The sequence below is a fragment of the Meriones unguiculatus genome, chromosome 14 (assembly GCF_030254825.1).
Source record: "Meriones unguiculatus strain TT.TT164.6M chromosome 14, Bangor_MerUng_6.1, whole genome shotgun sequence".
In the NCBI taxonomy this organism is placed as follows: Eukaryota; Metazoa; Chordata; class Mammalia; order Rodentia; family Muridae; genus Meriones; species Meriones unguiculatus.
Window position 1 is genome coordinate 63,993,631 of NC_083361.1, and position 18,172 is coordinate 64,011,802.

An 18,172-nucleotide genomic window follows, 5' to 3' on the forward strand; every position below is an offset into this window, starting at 1 on the left:
ACACCCAGGAAAATGCTGCTTATATGAAATGTAAGAACAATAAGCCAATTAAATAATCCTGTGTTCTTTTGTATACAAGTAGTGTTTTATTATAATATACTCCTAGGGGAGGCAGAAGAAAGATGTTAATTGTGGTCTTATAAATGGCAAGTTGGAAGGACAGAGCAGAAATCTTACATATGACCCAAAGCATACTGTATTAGGAGTTCAGAGGTATAGAGACCTCACTTGGTAGTACAGCTGGGCTGAAACTTCTTGGGGTCACCTCCTTTCTCAACTTTCCAAATTGCATAGATTATCTACATGAACCATGTTGTATGGCTTAGTTTTTCATTGGGGTTAAGGGAACACAGGCAGAGAGTTTATTCTGTTTGCTGATTAATTTCTTTTAGGATAATTTATTAATAAGGTCTAACTACTAATACCATTTGTTTATAGTGGCCAAGTAGATAGCCCTTTTCCTTAGTGCCTCTCTGCCTGTCAGAAATTCATGGAATATTTAAGTTTTTAGAAAAGTTGCTTTTGGGATTGATGAGATAGATCAATAAGTAAAGACACTTGTGCAAGCCTGGCAGCCTGATTGTGATTCCCAGAACTCACATAAAGGTGAAAAGAACCATCTCCACAAAGTTGAACATATACACTGTGGCATGCGCACCCACACATACGCACACATACTTGTATATAAATAGCAGTACATTTTTAAAAGGCCTTTGAACTGAGACTACCTATACAGCTCCTAAAAAATAGAATTCCTACCTGAAAGATCCTCTTCAGGCCATCAGAGGCATCTCTCTGTCTGTCTGTCTGTCTGTCTGTCTGTCTTTCTCTCTGTCTTGCTCTGTCTGTCTCTGTCTATCTGTGTCTCTTTCTCTCATAGGGTTTTACTTCCTGCAGCAACAATTATCCTGTAGTCATCTTGGTTTGAAAATTTTAATTGACAAATTCAAGAAATAAACACTTTGCAAGTTTTAAAGTTGTGTACTATGCAGAGGAGTTTGGTAAAATTTCTTGCCGTCTTGCTTCAACCTATCCAAGATGTGAATTTTCATTTGTTGTATATGTCTGTGCTTTAGGCTACCCACCCATGCTTCACCTAGTGGCTGTCTGTGCTTTAGGCTACCCACCCATGCTTCACCTAGTGGCTATCTGTGCTATCTGATAAACTACCACAGTATTCTAGTGTGTGCTTTTAAGCAACCAATAAAGTACTTGCAGTGGCCCCAAAGTAAAAAGATTAACTCTTGATAACATGTGGCAGTTACAAGGCAGATAGGAAGATACACAGTGTATAGCACTTAGGACTGATCATGGTTTCAGTCATTCAGTGGAGATTTGTAACATACCCCTCGTAAATAAAAGGTGGCCAGCACTATTTTTATGCAGGAACCATTTGTTGAATGGTAAGAAATTCACATAGTTGGAGTAAGTGACGTATCATTTTATGGGACTCATGCAGCTTTGATAGTGGATGGATAGGTGCTTTGATGGTCGGCATTAATTACCTTGACACACTTGGGAAGAGTCTCATGAGGGATGATCTGTCTTGGGCTGGCCTGTGAACAAGTCTGTGGTAGAAGGTCTTGATAATTAAGCTAATTGATGTAGGGAAGACCCAGGCCACTGTGGCCAGCAGCGTTCCCCGTGCATGGGTCCCTGGACTCTGAGAGTGGGGAAATGAATGTGAATGTAAGAGCATAAGCAAGTGCCCATGTTTGTATTTCTCTCTGATATCAACTGTAGATGTAATATACTAGCTGGTATTCCTTTCTCGACCTCCCCATAATAGCGGGGTGTAGCCTGGAATTGTAAGCTGTTGTTAACCACCTTTTCTCCTAAGTTGCTTTTTGGCAGGGTATTTTATCATGGCAGCAGAATCAAAACTAGGCCAGGTGCTTACAAGTTTTAACAGTTAGAGGAAGGACAAACCATGGGTTTTTGTTTGTTTGTTTGGTTGGTTGGTTGCTTGGTTTGTTTTTTTTTTTGTTTGTTTGGTTGTTTTTTGCCTTAGGTGTGTTATGGATGTGATAGACTTTGAAGGGAACTTAAATATGTCACTTTTACATACCTGAGGGGAAATATGGTTGTATTGCAGGCATGTGGGTGGCATCCAGATGTGAAATTTAGTATGACTGCAGTTTAGAAGGCTTGGAAGTAGAGATGAGAAGAAAGGCCAGAAAGATAATTACAGTGATAGGCTTCTCTCCCTGACTCAACCTCTAGAGCCAAATGTCCTTTATTCCTTGGGTCACAGTGATATTTAGTCTTCTGGGTAGGGATTGTTTCAGGAATATTTTAATTTCAGTCCAAATTAGGCACTTGGATATTAGCCAGAGGGGGAAAAAACTGTAAATATCTATCATTTCTTTTTTTTTCCTTTGCCTTGAATGAAAAGCTCAAACTCTTTTTTTTTTTTAAAAAAAAAAAAAAGATTTATTTATTGTTTATACAGCATTCTGCCTGCATGTGTGCAAGCAGGCCAGAAGAGGACACCAGATCCCATTATAGATGGTGGTGAGCCACCATGTGGTTGCTGGGAATTGAGCTCAGGACCTTTGGAAGAGCAGCCAGTGTTCTTAACTCTGAGCCACCTCTCCAGCCCCAACCTCAAACTCTTTCATCAGTGTTTATCCTAACTTTAAAAAACAAAACCAAAAAAACCAACCACATCTTACTAAATAGATGCCGCAGGAACTTCTGCTCACCACTTATCTTCTCCAGTTATCAGGGAACAAAAATGTTGGAGTTTGTAGTGTGTGTTTTTGAGACAGGGTCTTACTGTATAGCCGTGGCTGCCTTGGAATTCACCATGAAGACCAGGATGGCCTGGAACTCACAGAGATCCACCTGCACCTACCACAGAGCTGGGATTAAGCTCTACGTTAATGTGCCCTGAAGAAACGCCCCCTGCTGTCCTCTTGTAGCATGCTATAAAACCTGTGCAGTGAAAGGGTGATGGTCAGATTTCAGCAAAGATGTTGTATTTGTCAGGGTTCTCTAAAGGAACAGAACAGATAGAAATAACACATATGGAATTTATTAGAGTGATTTACAAGCTGTGGTCCTAGTAGTAGTCCAACTATGGCTGTCTCTTGATGGAAAGGAGAGGGATCTGGTAGTTATTCAGTCCACAAGACTGGATGTCTCAGCATTCCCAGTCTGTTCTGGAGTCCCAGAGAAGTCCTAAGAGAGCTGTTGATCTGCAAGCTACCTTGGAATTCTGAAGAAGTAGGTCCTAACACCAGTGAAGAAATGCTTCAGCAGCATATTCAGAGTGTGGGCAAGCAGGCAAAACGCAAATGCTTCCTTCTTCCCTGTCTTTATGTGGGCCACCACTAGAAAGTATGGCCTAGATTTAGGATTGATCTCCTGAGTTCAAATGATCTGAATTAGAGTGGATCTCCCACCTCAGATAATCCAACCAAGAAAAATATCTGCTTAGTTAATTTTAGTTAATTCTAAATGTACTCAAGTGGACAAACAAGATTTAGCCATCACAAATATTTTGTTCTTTCAATTCTGATTTGATGGAATTTATCATAATTTTTAGCACATATGTTGTTGTAGAAATTAAAGTGATTTTAATATTTATTATTATACCACATGGATTATTATAACAGTTATATTTAACTTGCTATCATATCAATAAAAAATACAAACACCTGGTAGATTTCCAATAAGCCTTATTTCACTTGGGGCTGGGTAGATATTAATCCCCTAACTACTTCGTTAGCTCCCATTCCCACATCCCATGCGTTTTGCTCTAATCATTCATATCTGGGCTACTTTTTACCCAAAATAATGTAAATACTTGCACATGCTTTCCATCTGGGCTGCCTCTCTCCAGCCATGCCAATCCTCAGAGTACATTTCTCCTGGTCACCTGGTTTTTCTTTACACTAACCCGTGGTGATCTCCGCTTCTTCTCCTCCCTTGTACCTGTCTCCCTCCTTTTTCCCGTGATCCTTTTTCCTCCCAGCCCGAGAACCTTAGCTCCACCTACCTCACTTCTGTCCTGCCCAGCTGAGAAGGTAACTTTATTTAGCCAATCAGGCTAATTTTGGAAGCAAGGTTCATAAATGTTATTTCTGGTACATGATAGTCTGCTTGTAAAATAGAGCAAGTAGCTGCCAGGGAGCAAAATAATTAACAGTCATATACAAAGCACCAGACCATGCTGTAGCAATGTGTTCCCTTGTAGGATGAACTCTTTTTGAAAGTGGAGAAGAACCTTGAACTCATGGGCACAGGAGATAACTTCCTGAACAGAACACTAGCAGCTCAGGCTCTAAGATCAACAATTAATAAATGGGACCTCATGAAACTGAAAAGCTTGTATAAAGCAAAAGACACTGTCAACAAAACAACAGCCTACAGACTGGAAAGAGATCTTCACCAACCCTACATCCGACAGAGGACTAATACCCAGAATATATTAAAAGACACTCAAGAAATTAAACACCAAAAAAATAAAAAAATAAAATAATCCATTTAAAAATGGGTACAGCGCTAAACAGAAAGTTCTCAATAGAGGAATATCAAATGGCGGAAAAACACTTAAAGAAATGCTCAACATCCTTAGTTATCAGGGAAATGCAAAGCAAAATATTCCATCTTACACCTACCAGAATGGCTAAGATCAAAAACTCAAGTGACAACACAAGCTTGTGAGGACGTGGAGAAAGGGGAGCATTCCTCCATTGCTGGTGGGAGTGCAAACTTGTACAACCACTTTGGCAATCTGGTAATTTCTCAGAAAATTGGGAATAGTGCTACTTCAAGAGTCAGCTATACCACTCCTGGGCATATACCTGAAAGATGCTCTACTATACAACAAGGACATTTGCTCAGCTATGTTTATAGCAGCTTTATTTGTAATAGCCAGAATCTGGAAACAACCCATATGTCCCTCATCAGAGGAATGGATACAGGAATTGTAGTACATTTGCACGATGAAATACTATTCAGCAATTAAAAACAAAGAAGTCATGAAATTTGCAGACAAATGATGGGAACTAGAAAAGATCATCCTGAGTAAGGTAACCCAGAAGCAGAAAGATATGCATGGTATATACTCACTCATAAACAGATATTAACCATATAATGTAGGATAACCATACTAAAATCCATAGACCTAACAAGGAGGAACCAAGGGAGGATGCTTAATTCCCTGTTGATACAAGATAGACACCGGAAGCAGTGGAAGCATGGATGAGGACAGGAACCTATCATAGATGTCCTCTGAAAGACTCCACCCAGCAGGGCATCGAAGCAGATGCCAAGACTCACAGCCAAACTTTAGGCAGAACGCAGGGAGTCTTATAGACAAAGAGGGGATAGAAGGATGCAGAGGGGACAGGAGTGCTCTATAAGAAGACCAACAAAGCTGAAAAATCTGGGCCCAGAGGGTCCTGAATAGACTGATGCACCAACCAAGGACCATGCATGGAGAAGACCCAGACCCTCTCCTCAGATGTAGCCCATAGGCAGTTCAATATCCATGTGAGTTCACTAGTAAGGGGAGCAGGGTATGTCTCTGACATGAACTCAATTGCCTGCTCTTTGATCACTTCTCCCTGGTGGGGTGACCTTGCCAGCCCACAGAGGAAGAGGATCCAGGCAGTCCTAATGAGACTTGATAGGCTAGGGTCAGATAGTAGGAGAGGAGGACTCTCCCTTTCAGTGGACTAGGGGAGGGAGATGGGGCAAGGAAAAGAGGGAGGGGAGGAGGAACCAGGAGGAGATGAGGGAGGGGGCTACATCGGGATATAAAGTGAATAAAATGTAAAAAATAAAATACTTTCTGATAAGACAAAAATATAACAATGCTCAGAATAAGAATTGTTCTAATATGCCACGACAGTAGTACAAATACTTAACAAATATTAATTTCTCAGAACAGCTTCTTTTATTATCTACCATTATTTTAATTTCCATTTTATAGTTGAAAAACTAATTTCCTCCAGGTACTCTGGCTTCAGCATTAACCTTGTTCCATTTTAGCCTAACAGACTCACTAGCTGCTGTGTCATCCCTGTGCTTCCTCTGGTGTGTTATGAGCACTTGAATGTATTTCAGTTGATAGTCATTAACACTTTTTAGTTAGTTCATTGACTGATTTTTTTTTTTTTAAACGAGGTCTCAGATAGCCCAAGGTGGCTTCAGATTTTCTGTGCAGACTAGGTTGGCCATAAACTTCTGGTCCTTGTGTCACTACCCACAAGTGCTGCTAGTGAAGTGTGTACTGCCATACCTGGCTTTCCCCTCTTTCAGTATTTGTTTGTATAGCAACTTCCTAAGAACATTCTGAGGTAAAGAGCTTTGTAAGAAAAGCTCTTGAAAAATTTTCACAACACTGAAATATCTGTTTTGATTGACTACAGTTATTAAAATAGTTACATCACTTTTCCCATCCCATCCTTTCTTCTCTCCTACCTCTCCCATGTCCCCTCCCCTCAAATTCATGGCCTCCTTTGTTAATTGTTGTTATATATGTATATAAACACATAACTATATAAATACACCCTGCTGAGTAAGTTTAGTGTTGCTTGTATGTAGTTTCAGGGCTAACCTCTTGGTATTGGATAACTATTAATGGGGGTCCCTCTGAGCAGTTGTTAGTTACCTGTAAATTTTCATCTACGGTTGGAGCCCCATGAGATTTCTCCTGTCACCTTAGCATGTCAGTTGGTGTTTTCATTGTTGCAGTTTCATTTTGGCAGTGTGTTGCTGATAGTGCAGCCCTCTGTCATAAGACATACTCTCTCAGACTTGTTGTTCTTCAGGCTCTTACAGTCTTTTTGCCGTAAGATTCCCTACGTCTTAGGTATGTAGTTGTCTAGTAGATGTTTCAGTCGACCTTGGGCACCTGTCTCAGTTAGTGTTTCTGTTGCTGCGATGATTCACCATAACTAAAAAGTAAGTTGGGGAGAAAAGAGTTTATTTGGCATACACTTCCATATTGCTGCTAATTATTGAAGGAAGTCAGAACAGGAACTCAAACAGGGCAAAAGCCATGGAGGGATGCTGCTTAATGGATTGTTTTCCCTGGCTTGTTCATCCTGCTTTCTTATAGAACCCAGGGCCACTGAGCCTGGTATGGCACCACCTACAATGTGCTGGGCCCTCCCCCGTTGATCACTAACTGAGAAAATGCCTTACAACTGGATCTCATGGAGGTATTTCCTCAACTGAAGCTCTTTCCTCTCTAATGACTCTAACTTGTGTCAAGTTGACACAAAACCAGCCAGTACAGGACCCCATGGTCAGTTGTTATCAGCACTTTGAACAGTTGTAACTTTCTGTAATGATCTCCCATCTGCTGTAAAAAGAAACTTCTTTGATGCCCGGTGAGAGCTACATTTATCTGAGGATATAAGTATTTAGAATGTAGTTGAGACTGTATTGATATAGGAAAGGAATAGTAGTTCTCCTCTAAGATCTATTACCACACTAACTCTGGGTAGTTGGCTAGGTTTATAGTATTAGGCCTTCTATCTTCCCTTCCTGTTGAGCTGTCTTTAAGTCCAGTTAGACAGCTGTTGGCCAAAATGTAAGTGCTTTGCTGATCATTGTTGTGGACAAAGTGTCACAGCTGGGCAAGACTATTGATTGCTTTCCTCCCTTGGTATGGTACCTTTGATCATATCTTCCAGTACTAGTTCATAGGGAGTAGTCATTCAGGTCTTTCCAGCTTGAGAATTGCGTTTTTTGTTTAGAAGACTCATGAACCCAGGACCACCATGTATCTAAAATGAACCTGACAGTGAAGTCATACAGTAGGTTTTTGTTGTCATTTTTCCCATGGAGGACTTTTCTTTTTGCTTTTGTGTTTTGGACCTTGATAAAAAGAGCAAGCTGTACTTCTGCACTTTGGAAAGCATGACTGTACTGTGGTGTTTGCCGGGAGCGATGAGGAAAGTCTTCCATGGGAAGCTGAATCATTTCTTGGCTTCTCTTATGGAATGACTGTACCAGAGTTATTTCTTCTTGCTGTGAAGAGAAAAGTCAGAAGAACAAGTCATTTCCTAAAGTAATACATATTGAATTTATATGGGATTCAGTTTTTTTATTTGAAGGGTTGTCTGTTCAGAACTTATCATTTCAAATTGAAACATTTTATTTGTTTATACTAGCACCAGTGTGTGTGTGTGTCTGTGTCTGTGTGTCTGTGTGTGTGTATGTGTATGTGTAAACCCACAAGCTTTTACACATTGTCCTTTCTCTCCATGTCCTGTTTCTATGTGGGGGTCCATGGAGATTACAGGTCCTTGCATTGCCATGACCAGCTTTTACATGGATTCTAGGGTTCCAAATTCAGGTTATCCAGTTTATGAGGCAAGCACTTTTGCTTGCTAAACCATCTTTCAAGCCCCAGCACTTACAGTTTTTTTTTCTCTTACATTGTTTTAATAACTGAATCTATTTTCTCCCTCTTTCAATGTCTGTCCTATTTGCCTTTCTGAATGAGGATTGAACATCTTACCCAGGGTCCTCCTTCTTGATTAGCTTCTTTAGGTGTACAGATTTTAGTATGAGTATCCTATATTATATGTCTAATATCCACTTATAAGGGAGTATATACTATGTGTGTCTTCTGCTTCTGGGATACCTCACTCAGGATGATCTTTTCTAGTTCCCACCATTTGCCTGAAAATTTCATGATGTCCTTGTTTTTAATTGCTGAGTAGTATTCCATTGTGTAAATGTACCACAATTTCTGTGTCCATTCCTCCATTCATGGACATCTAGGTTGTTTCCAGATTCTGGCTACAAACATGGTTGAGCAAATGTCCTTGTTGTGTACTTGAGCATATTTTGGATATATGCCTAGGAGTAGTATTGCTGGATCTTGAGGAAACATTTCCTAATTGTCTGAGAAAGCACTAGATTCATTTCCAAAGTGGTTGTACAAGTTTACATTCCCACCAGCAGTGGACTAGGGTTCCCCTTTCTCCACATCCTCTCCAGAATGTGTTGTCACTTGAGTTTTTAATCTTAGCCATTCTGATGGGTGTGAGGTAAAAAAAAAAAATTCAGGGTCGTTTTGATTTGCATGTCCCTGATGACTAAGGATATTGAATATTTCTTTAAGTGTTTCTCTGCCATTCGATATTCCTCTATTGAGAATTCTCTGTTTAGCTCTGTACCCCATTTTTTAATTGGATTACTATTAAAGGGGTCTTAGGAATATGATATAGTAGTGAACAAAGACATAATCTCTTAGTACCTGGCTGTTATGTCTTAGTGCATTGGGCACTCTTGAGAAAAATGAAAGAAATGATGTTGGTTTTAAAGCACTCATCTTCTACTTACAGACAGATCAGGCAGGCAGTATCTGTAAGTATAACGAAGCCACCACAGAGTCAGGGCATCATCCTGAGGGCTATACTACTTCAAAGAAGAGCTGTAGGAATGGCTAGCTACAGATAAAGAGAGCGGAGTTAGTAAAGTAGGATTTGAGGGGTAAATTTTGACAAAGGTCTACAGAAAAGGGAGAGATTACTAAAAGTTCAAATGAGCTGGGGAATGAAAGTAGGGTGAACTACATCCTAATTTCAGAACTTGGAGTCACCAGCCTTTATACACTGACCTTGCAGAGTAGTGAAAAGTGAGATGATATGAAGAACATGGAGCAGTATGAAATTTAGACCAGGAAGGCTAGACTGAATGAAGCTGGAAAGTTTTCTTCTTTCTGAATTAAAGCACAAATCAGATTACATCAGCTGAAAAGTCTTCACTGGCATCATATGCTTCTACCTGTAGGTTCCTAATACTCCCTGATTAGTCAGAAACATGTGGGTAGATAGATGTCTTAGTCAGTGTTCTATAGCTGTGAAGAGACACTGTGACCACAGCAATTCTCATAAAGGAAAACTTTTAATTGGGGCTGGCTTAGAGTTAGAGGTTTAGTCCATTGTCATTATGTCAGGAAGTATGGTGGCACGCATGCAGACACGGTGCTGGAGAGTAGCTGAGAGTCCTACATCCAGATTTGCAGGCAAAGAGAAAGACACTGGGCCTGGTTTGAGCATTTGAAACACCAAAGCCCACCCCTGGTGACACACTTCTTCCTCTGCACTTCCTCTAACAAGGCCACACCTTCTAATAGTGCTACTCTTTGGTGACCAAGCATTCAGATCTGTGAGCCTGTGAGAGCCATTCTTACTCAGACCACCTCAGTGACATCTTGATCTTCGCTTTCCTCCTCGACACTCACCTGCTAATATGTAACATGTCTTCTCACTCCCACTTTTTCTTTCTGTTTGACTCTCATCTTTATGAGACTTTTCTAATCAAACCTTTATTATTTTGCTGAAATTCTGTATTTCATTGATACTACCTACATTTATAGTCTTGTGTTTTTATTGTGTGCTATTATTATTACCATAATCTTGAAGATTTAGAAATCTTACATATTTTATGTATTTCATAATACTGTATAGAACAACTCACCTACCATTAAACATTTTGAATGGATAAAACAATTTAGGCCATTACTGCACTACTAATTGATCATCTCGTGCTGTACATGACAGTATACTGTTAGGAAATTCTTGTCCATAAATATCAGTATAGTTTCCTTATACCTTGTTTTTTTAATAGAACGGCATTTATTACTTTTATGAATGATCATATAGAAGAGGGAGTGTTTTATTGGCTCCTTCTTTTTTCCTTTTCACTGCTAAATACTTCATATGCTGTGCTTCTTTCTAGTTAGCATAAAAATTATCTGTGCTTCCAGCCAATGTGCATTCAGGTGTTTGCCTTTGGTTCTGTGTGTCACAATCACTTTTAGGATTAGAAGGGCATGTAGCATGGTGAACACTTCATGCTCTTTGTCTTCTTCCTCTGTTACTCTTTATTGAATTCCCAAATAAATTACCAGGACCACAGTCCTACAACACCTACCATGTAAACATTGGTGAAAGATACTTACTTTTGGGATTGGAGAAATGGCGCAGAGGTAAGGGCACTGACTGTTCTTCCAGAGGACCCGTGTTCAAATCCCAGCACCCACATGACAGTTTACAACTGTCTGTAACTCCTAGTTTGACACTCTCATATAGACATACATGCAAGCAAAACACCAATGCACATTAAAAAACAAAAACAAACAAAAAACCCTTACTTTCTTTGAAGGAAAAAAACATCCTAAAAGAAGACCAGCAATATTTCCAAGAGGCAGAACTTGAATTTTCATCACTGAAACATTTAAATCCAACCCTATAGCTCTACCAAAGACTATGTATAATATATTTGGATCTGAAGTGTCCCCCAGAAGCTTAATAACTCATTGCCTAGCTTGTGGTGATAGTTATTTACTTTTTATTACTTTTGGAAACAGTTTTTATTTATAGACGAGGCTGGCCTTGAAGTTGTGGTCATCCTTCTGCCTCTTCTGAGTGCTGCCATTATAGACACATACTGTGTGTCCGGTTTACATTGTTTTGAAGGCTGTGGAAACCTTTAGAAGAGTGGTGCTCAGCCTTCCTAATGCCTTTAATACACTTTCCCACGTGTGGTGACCCCCAACAATAAAATTATTTCATTGCTACATTGTTACTGAAATTTTTCTACTCTTATTAATAGTGAGGTAAATATCTAGTATGCTGGCTATTTGATATGCGATTCCTGTTGGCAACCCACAGGTTGAGATTTGCTGCTTTAGGAGGTGAGGACAGGCTGGCAGAAGTAGGCTTTTAGAATGGTTCCTGGTTCTGGTCCATGCTGTCAGTTTTTAGTTCCACCACCATGAACCCTGCCGCCATATACTCCCATTTCCACCATTGGAACCTTTCTGCCATGCCTTCCCCACTGTGGTGTATTGTAATTTACTGAGCTGTGAGTCAAACAAGCTTTTCCTGTCCTTACATTGTTTCTGTCAGTTATTGTGGTCACTGTGATGCAAAAGCCCTACCATGTCCAATGAAATATATCTGTGCTTTGATTTCCAATTTTGTATACCTAATTCTTAACTATTCTCCAGACTTATAGACACAAACATTGATTCTGCTGCTTACCACAGCTCCTCCTGGGCATCTCTGTGATCTAAAACTGAACTTACCCTCTCTCCTCTGATATCAATTTCCTCTACTCCATCCTGCCTTTTAATTCATTACCCAGGCAGAAATCTAGGCAGATATGACACTTGGTTCTCTTCATTCTCTGGCCCTCAGTGTCCAAAAATCATATTCTTGCTAAAAAAATTTTAACCCTTAATTTCTGCTCTTGAGTTTCACCCATCTGAATGTAAACCACTGCTGTCCTTCATCTAACTGATATAACAACTTTGTAATTCATGTTCATAGCACTAGTTTATCAGTGTGTAAATAAAACAAAACAAAAAACCAAACCAGGTAACTGTTGTGGAATTTGAACGGACCACTTAAAATGTGAAGAGAGCATAACCTTCTTGCTACTTAGAAGGGAAAAGGAAAGGAAGTATATTATTTATGCTTGTTTTGTTTAAGTAAAAGTTCATAGTTACCTAAGGCAACGTTTCTTCATCTGAGAGGAAATTCTTGTCACTGGTACCACTGCCAGAGGTGAAAAGAGTAGATTGTGCTTTGTTTTGGTCAGTGGTAGACTGTCTTGTGTGATGCTCCTTATGATCAGAAATGGAAACATTTAAAGTAGGAGTAAATACAGTTTGTAGTTGACCTGATGGGACAGACTTTGGCATGTGATTTCAAATGAAGTCCATAACCGGACAGAAATTGTTAAACCACATAAATGGTGTCTTACTTCCCTGTCTAAATAGTGGTGCTAGGCTGGGTATCATGGATCTAAAATACATTACTAATCTCAGTAAAATTAGAAATTTTACTAATTGTCCTGTATTTTAAAGACCTATGTCTCAGGGTTCAGTTGGCTTTGTAGCCAATAGATAGCACTCTCTGGAGTGCTTTTCAGGGTGAGGTGGGGGCAGTGTGATGGTTTCACTGGAAAAAGTGTGTGCTGCCAAGCTGGTGACCTCTCAGTTGGTTTCCTTGGACACCCGTGGTAGAAGTCTGCAACTTGTTATCTAACCTGCACAAATGTACACAAGAAACAAAGTAATAAGGTATTTTTAAAAGAGAACTTATAGTGTCCTTTACAGGAAGTTTTTAGTGGTAGGTCTGTGTTCCATTGCTAGCCTTGCTCTTATTATAGAAGAATCACATCAAGGAAGAACTGTTATATAAGTGACTGAATCTAGGTTTAAAATAACCTGCTGTGGACAAATGGTAAGTTAAAAGACATGAAAGAATTTGATACAAAAGGATGTATAGGGAATTTTACAGTAAAAATCACAGGGTCATGAAGCAGGAGAGATGTCCTTAAGAAATAACTCAAACCGAAAAAGTGAGCTAATTTTATAGTAAGTTTTACCTTCCACTGTTGTGACGCTTATAATAAAGCCACTCATCGAAGTTCCTGCCATCTTGGTAGATTTTTGTTTTGAGCTTACACATTGTAAGAAGCTTTGTATGTAAATTGGGGCAATGTGCATCCATTTGCATGAGACACACCTGTGGGAGTCATAGCTCAGAAAAGACATTTTGAGGAACATGGTGATCTTCAAATATTTAAAATGCTGCCGAAAGAGACAACTATTTGTTACAAAGGAAAGAAGTGGGGATGCGTATACTCAGGTCCTCTTTATTCAGAAGCCGTGCAAGACAGTCGTCAACATCCAGACTGCTGGTGCTGTGTAGTTTAGGAGTGTTCGTTCTAATCTTTGAAAGATAATTCCATAATGAGAAATTAAAACTGAAGTGTCTGAAAATGCCGATAAATCAAATCTCTTTAAACCAGTGACATAAAATAAGTCTAAATCATTACCACTTTTATTCTAAAAATAAATCTGTCCTTGTCATTTGGCATTTATTTGGAATCAGCTATAAGAATATTATGGGAAATTAACTTTTCAAATTTTAATTTATACTTCCTTCATTTTATTTTACTTCTTTTTAATTTCTGGAACTTTTCAAGTGACAAATTACATTTGTATTGGAAACTCCAAACTGATTCACTATGTAATATTGTACAACCGATTTAAACTTTGGACGCTATAATTCATCTGTACAATAGGAATTAATACTTCTTATAATACCCCCTTCCTGCCTGCCTGCCTGCCTCCCTCCCTTTCTTCCTTCCCTACCTCCCTCCTTCTCTCTCTTCCTCTCTCCCTCTCTTTCTTTCCCTTGACTTTTCTGTCTTCCTGACTTTCCTGTTAAAGGTATTTTATTAGGTTGCCAAGTCCACCTTGAAATCCTTGCCTGAAAGGTTCTTTCTACCTCTTCCTCCAGAATAGTTGAGGTCACAGATGTCTGTTACCGTACCTGGCCAACTTATAAGTCTTTCTTAGGAATAAACAAAACTTGTAAATGCAGAAGCATCTCTTAGTGAACAAGAAACTCAGCCAAGCATTCTACTAGTATAATCTTGCTTCAGAAAACATGTTCTACGCAGTGAACTATCCACTTTTCCAGTGAAACTCCATCATCCTCTTTTCTTTCCCCTGTTCTCTCTCTTTCTTTCTTTCTCTTTCTTTCTTTCTTTCTTTCTTTCTTTCTTTCTTTCTTTCTTTCTTTCTTTCTTCTCTTTCTCTTTCTTCTTCCTCTTTTTCCTCCTGTTCCCCCTTCCTCTCTTTCATTCTTCCTTCTTCCCCTTCATTTTTTTCTTCTTTTAATTTTTTTTTTTTTAAGATAGGATCTCATATATACAAGACCGACCTTGAACTCCTGATCCTTCGGTCTCCAGTTCCCCAAGTGCTGGAGTTACAGACCTCTGCAACTAAGCCTGGCAGCATTTCTTCCCTCTTTATTTCAGAAAGCTATTGGTTTGATTTAACATTTGTGGACTTATTCTATGAGACTTAATCCTGGTAAAAAGCATTTATTTGTGAAGGGACATTTCTATGAAGCCATCCATCTTTTGGTTATTTCAGTTGTTGATATTGTTAAACAATTTGCTGCTTTTAGCTAGACTATATGTGGTGGTCTCCTCCACCCCTGCCTTGCAAAGGCAGTAAAGGATTCAAGAAAAGGAGGTGTTTCCTGTCACTTGCTACTAATATCCCTTATTTTACTGATTGTACCTTTTTGAACCTCAAGTCTGTATCCAGTGAAATGCCAAGGGCTCCTCTTGTTGCTTAAACACCGGCATGTGGTGTTTAAAAGGAAATCCTGGGTGGAAGCATTGCCTTTGCAGCCTTTCTAAATAATTCTTTCTCTCCCTGCTCACAGACTCTCATATCTCATTGGAAGGAATCTTTATTCTAATTAGACAAGTATTCCTCAAGTAGAAGCTGATTAATTTTTTTTAATCAACAAATGTGTAATGCATAGATGAGTGTAGACTATTAGCCATGGTAAAATCTTTTCTTTCTCATTTAAAGACTATAGGTAGAGAATAACATCTGCAGTATGATTTTCAGAAAATGTCTCAGGCTCATTTCTTTGCTATTCATTCATCCATCTCCACCCTTCTGAATTTTTTTATAATAAGTGTTTAAAACAAATCTTGGCATTCAAATAACAGTATTTAGTAATTAGAACTTGGGGTGAGTCTCACACTGAACTACTTTTTTTGTTTATTCCAGAACTCTGAACACAGACCATCACATTAATACTTTCCAGCTTGCTTAGGGACACAGATAATGGCTCACCTCTTGATTTTAACTTCAGTGCCCCATGTTCCCAACCAAGTTGAATTGATCTTTGTGGGTCAAACCTTATTACTTTATGTTCACCAGAGACAAGCCCTTCTGGCCCTTAATGTCAGGATTTCCACTAGGTGGCACCCTAATTCAGAGGCTTTGCTGTAGGCTTCCTTCAAGCTTTTGTCCTAACTGGAACCAAAGAACCAGTATTTGTCCCGAAATCTAAACAATTTGGATAAAGTATTAAATCCTGTAAATCAAGAAAATTTCAACTTACGGGCAGAAATGTGATAGTTAAAGTGTGTGAAAATTCTTAGTAGATACTTGTGCTAGAATAATTGTGATTACATGTTAGGCCCATGGCATGTGGTAATCTAAGAGAGTTTGGTGTTCCTTGTTGTAGATAGAGGGTATGCTAACAATCACAGAGAAGAGAGAGAGAATTGATATTCCTCTTGTATGTGCTTACAATCTGTGTGTTTTCCTGCAACTTCCCAAACTTGAAGAAACAAAGAAATATCCTTAAAATCTCCTTTAAATTTGTAGCTTTCAGTTCTGGTTTAGATGTGAAATGATTGGTTGCTGTGTTTCAAAATCCTAACAGAATAGCTGTTCAGTGGTTCCAGATGTTTTTGATAAAAACTTGGAATTGTAGCATCAGCAGCAAAAGCACAGACTAAAGATTCTGTCTTCCATGGGGAGTGCCAGGCACATCCAAAGAGGAAAGCAAACAGACTTTCCGCCCCACCCAGAGCATTTTAATGCCCCACCCAGAGCATTTGTTCTCCGAGAAGAAACAGATTAGCAAGGACAATTTTAAATTGTCCTTTTAATATGTTTATATGTGCAGAAAAGAAGGGAAAAAAAATCTAGATTTCTAACACAAAGCCAGCAGACAAAAAGGTTAATCTACTTATTTCTAACAGTCCTCTGTGTAGTAAATTGTAATGGTTTTGAAACATTTCTCTCTGATTATGTAAACTTTCCAAGGACGAAGACCGTGGCTTTTTGTTTGCTTCTTCTGCAAGGCACAGAATGTCTGTTAAATTGATATAGATTATCTTTATTTAGTTTGATAGAGTTGGTATAGAAAAGCTTTATAATGATTAAAGCATCTCTGATTCCCTAGAGAGATGCCTGGGAACTTGCAAGCAGGAAACATTTGATTCTAATTAGAACAGAAGGGAGAGGCAGTGAGGAATAAACCATTTGAAAACAGAGGGGAGACAGCTTTGTGTTCGTTGGGAAGAGGGGATTCTAAATCAAAGCTTGTCGAAAGTCAATCCATAAAATATAATAGGCAGTCAGTTTTTCATACACTAAAGCCTGCCCCTCCAGGACCTTTGGATCTATGCCCTTGAATCACATAGTATGAAAGTATTTGTAAGTTCCTGGCCAAGTTCCCATGCTTTTGGTTAGCTTAAGCAAGAATTTTATTTACAACTTCTTAATCTCTTTGTCTTGTTTCTACTGTATTTAGCATCCTCTATACTGAAAAGCAGCACATTTACTGTAGATGGTGCTGACATGGAAGAGCAAGCCTTGTTGTCTAGAGGCATCAGAAGTAGGACATTGTCCACCTTCATGCCATAATGTACCTGTGAGGGGGTCAAGGAGATTAGGTTTGTGTTAGATAGAGCTGGGACTGTATCATCCAGCTAGACAGATGGATGAGAGGAAACACTTGCAACCTTAGCTGGGTTTGCTCTGTTCCTTTCATTTAAGTGGGCTAGCAGCTTTAAACACCTGGCCTGAGGAAGTGGTGACTCATCAGCCCTTCTTTACCCCTTTTACAGCTTCTAAAAGAAAATACCTTTCACCGACTTTGCCTGCAATATTGACAGAAACTGGGATGTGTAATCTCTTCTCTTTGTTTCTGTTGTCATTTAAAACTGTACACTCAAATTCTCAACATCTTTTTAAGGGACTGTACTTTATTCCTCTCAAAGCGAATGTAAAACAGCTTCTCCTGGAAAGAGTTAATGTGCCGCCTTTTCCCTTTTTTGGTTTTGTTTTTGAGACAGGATCTCTTTATATATATAGCCCTGCTGTCATTGAAATCACTGTAGATCAGACTGTCCTTAAACTCAGAGAGATCGGCTGCCTCTGTCTCTCTAGTACTGGGATTAAAGGCATATGTCACCGTTTCCAGCCCACCTTAGGGTTTTTTTGAAGGTTTTTTGTTGTTGTTTTGGTTTTGGTTTTCTCTTTCACTGTTCTTTCACCTCTTTTCTGCTTTTTGCTTCTTCAGTTCCTCTTCCTCCTTACCTTCCAAAGTTTATTACAGCTGCAGAACATCTGAAAATGGATGACTAGATCTGTTCCTGAGGAACAGTAGCAGCTGGAAAGGTCTGGAGTATCAGGAAAATAGGCAAATGAAGTTAAAGTCCTGTACAGGGCCCAGTTAATGTGAATGACAGATGTGAAGGGGGAGATAACTCAACCAGTGACGACTCTTAGTCACAAGAGTACTAAGAGACATGCATACATTCATCCTATGCCATGTCTTTAACTTTCTTTAAA

The 18,172-nt window shown here is 39.2% G+C and overlaps 1 protein-coding gene across 7 annotated transcripts in view; it reads left to right on the forward strand.

Annotated features, from left to right (window-relative positions):
- Positions 1-18,172, forward strand: part of Akap13 (A-kinase anchoring protein 13) — a 277,674-nt gene that overhangs the window by 149,618 nt on the left and 109,884 nt on the right. The gene's annotated exons all lie outside the window — the stretch shown is intronic.